Here is a 2,921-nt window from a genome sequence, read left to right as displayed (position 1 = left end):
TTAATTTTTGGTGGGGAGAGGTAATCAGGTTTATTTACTTATTTTATTTTATGTATTTATTTTTAAAGGAGGTACTGGGGATTGAGCCCAGGACCTCGTGCCTGCTAAGCATACGCTCTACCACTTGAGCTGTACCCTCCCTCCTCAAAGCTACTAGGTAAGTTTTTTGGCTTGTTTTGTTTGTTTTATGAGGGGGAGGTATTAGGTTTATTCATTTATTTATGTTTGGAGGAGGGACTGGGGATTGATCCCAGGACTTCGTGTGTGCTAAACATGCACTCTACCACTCAAAGCTACTAGGTAAGTTTTAAAAAAAATTTTTTTTTACTTACCATATGACCCAGCAATCCCACTCCTGGGCATATATCTGAAGGAAAATACAATTTGAAAGAAAATATAATTTGAAAAGACACATGCACCCAAGTGTTCACAGTGGCACTATTTATAGTAGCCAAGACATGGAAAGAACCCAATGTCCATCGACAGCTGACTGGATAAAGCAGATGTGATATATACATAATGGAATACTACTCAGTCATAAAAAAAATACAATAATGCCATCTGCAGCAACATGAATGAACCTGGAGATTGTCATCCTAAGTGAAGTAAGTCAGAAAGAGAAAGAAAAATACCATAAGATATCGCTTACATGTGGAATCTAAAATAAAGGATGCAAATGAACTTACCTACAAAACAGAAACAGACTCACAGACCTAGAAAACAAACTTACAGTTCCCTGGGGGTAAAGGGGGTGGGAAGGGATAAACTGGGATTTCAAAATTTGCTTCTCTTGGGGAGTGATGGAAATGTTAGCTATCTTTTTTTTTTTTTTTTTTGGCACCTGAGAATGTTAGCTATCTTGACTGTGGTGGTGGTTTCATTGGTGTATACATCTATCAAAATTCATCAAATTGTATATCTGAAATATGTGTAGTTTACTGTACAGGAATCACACCACAATAAAGGTGTAAAAAGTTTTTAAACATTTTTTTCAAACTATACAACGTTTTATTTTGAATTTTAGTTTTTTTTTTTAACAGAGGTACTGGGGATTGAACCTGGGACCTCATGCATGCTAAACATGCACTCTACCACTGAGCTATGCCCCCACCCGACTAAGTAAGCCTTAGGGAGTTATTGGACAACTCACTCACTCATCACTCTCAAAATAATCCATCTCCAAGCCCTGATTAAGCTTTCTTCCCAATGTCTCTGAAGTCCTTCCCTTTCTTCTTTTCCATACCTCCACTCGTGCATTTGTGCTAATGCCTGATTGCTCCGCCTCTGCCCTCCCCACCTCCAGTCCATGCTGCTTACTGTGCCCAAAGTAATCTTCCCACAACACATGACTTCCCTGTTGCCACCCATCACTCAATCTGTCTGAAACCAAACACATCCTCTTTCCATCTAAATTAGCTGTCCCTTTAGATGACTGTCAACACCACCACCCTCTTTCTGGCATTTAATTCTTAAAACCTTGGAATTACCTCTGACTTTTGCCCTCCTAGTCCTTCAATATCTCATCAGTTACCAAGCAGTGTTGAATTTTCCTTGATTTCCCTCATCGGTCTTTTTCTTTGCATTTATTTTAGTCATCTCCAGCTTAATTCTGGTCTGTGGGAGTGTTCAGCATATCTTTCAAGGAATAATATTAAGACGGTAAGGAGATGATATTTGGTTGGGGTCTGGGAAAGCCTAAATCCTGCCTTGTCCAGCCATCTCCCCTTCCCACAAGGTCCCCAGGGGACATATATGTACAAGAAACAATGACACAACCAGGCAAAAGAGAACTTTATTAGTAGTCGCGTATTTGGCCTCAAACCACAATGCAGAAGTCAGGAAAGATAGGCTGGACTCTAGTTATCTCTGTCTATTCTCTTTCATCAACGCCGAAATATGAGTCTTTGAATCTTACTGCCTAGTGAGACAAAAAGCCACTTTTAACAGAGAAAATGAAGAGAAAGATAAATCTGCAGTCTCTTTACCCAAAGGCTGGAGCTGTCCCAAGCCTTCATAGGTGGGCAATAGTCCCAGGGCCTGGCAACCTTGTAGGGGAGGAAAAAAGAGGATCCTGGCTCTGAGTTGGGCAAGAAGGTAGCTCTTGTTACCACTCAGGATATGTTGAGGATGAGAGACAGACTTCACCCACTTGTGCCGAACCTTTTACCCTTTAATGGTTCTACCCCTGAAAATGTAACTTAATCCGCATTCTCCAATTCCAAGCTTTTCTTCCTTTGTGGGGGTAGGGATGGGGTGGGGTGAAAATTCTTGCTCATCACCCTGACTTTACTCTAAAGAGGGTGAAGAAGGGGAGAGTCTTGAGTGCCCTCTAGGGACCGGTGGCTCAACTCATATTTGGGTTCCTGGTGAATCTACACTATTCCAATCTTGATAGTGCCTTGCTCAAAATTGCCAAAAGCTATCTGTTGCTTACTGAGTTAAGAATCAGTTCCTAAGGAGGCTACTAGGACTGTCTACAGTCTGGCTTAACCGACCTTTTTTTGTCATTAGAATCCCTTTAGATGGGTGGGGGGTATAGCTCAGTGGTAGAGTGTGTGCTTGGTATGCATAAGGTCCTGGGTTCAATCCCTGGTGCCTCTGTTAAGGGGAAAACAAATAAATAAATTAAATTTATTAACATGAAGAAAACCCCAGAATCCCTTTAGGATTGTGGCAGACAGGGCAAGAACAGGAATAGAATGCAAACGTAATCATCCAATAAACAGGTCTCGGTGGGATCTAATCAAGAGGGGAAGAAACCTGGGTGGTTACCAGGTTTTTAGACCTCATAACCTAATCAACAGGTCTGGAAAGAACCAGGTAAGGCATCATGGGAATCTAATCTTTTGGGTAGGATTTGGGAGAACCCTGTTGACATAGCATCACGTAGAAGGGACTTGGTGTGTTCACAGTGGTGGCAG

General features: G+C 41.5%; 1 non-coding gene across 1 annotated transcript; it reads left to right on the top strand.

Annotated features, from left to right (window-relative positions):
* The first annotated feature begins 2,529 nt into the window (after positions 1-2,529).
* Positions 2,530-2,601, top strand: TRNAT-GGU (transfer RNA threonine (anticodon GGU)). Its single transcript has one exon. It is a non-coding gene; the product is annotated as a tRNA-Thr (tRNA).
* Positions 2,602-2,921: the final 320 nt, after the last annotated feature.

Source organism: Camelus bactrianus, chromosome 7 (genome assembly GCF_048773025.1).
Source record: "Camelus bactrianus isolate YW-2024 breed Bactrian camel chromosome 7, ASM4877302v1, whole genome shotgun sequence".
NCBI lineage: Eukaryota > Metazoa > Chordata > Mammalia > Artiodactyla > Camelidae > Camelus > Camelus bactrianus.
This window is presented reverse-complemented; position numbering and strand designations above follow the sequence as displayed.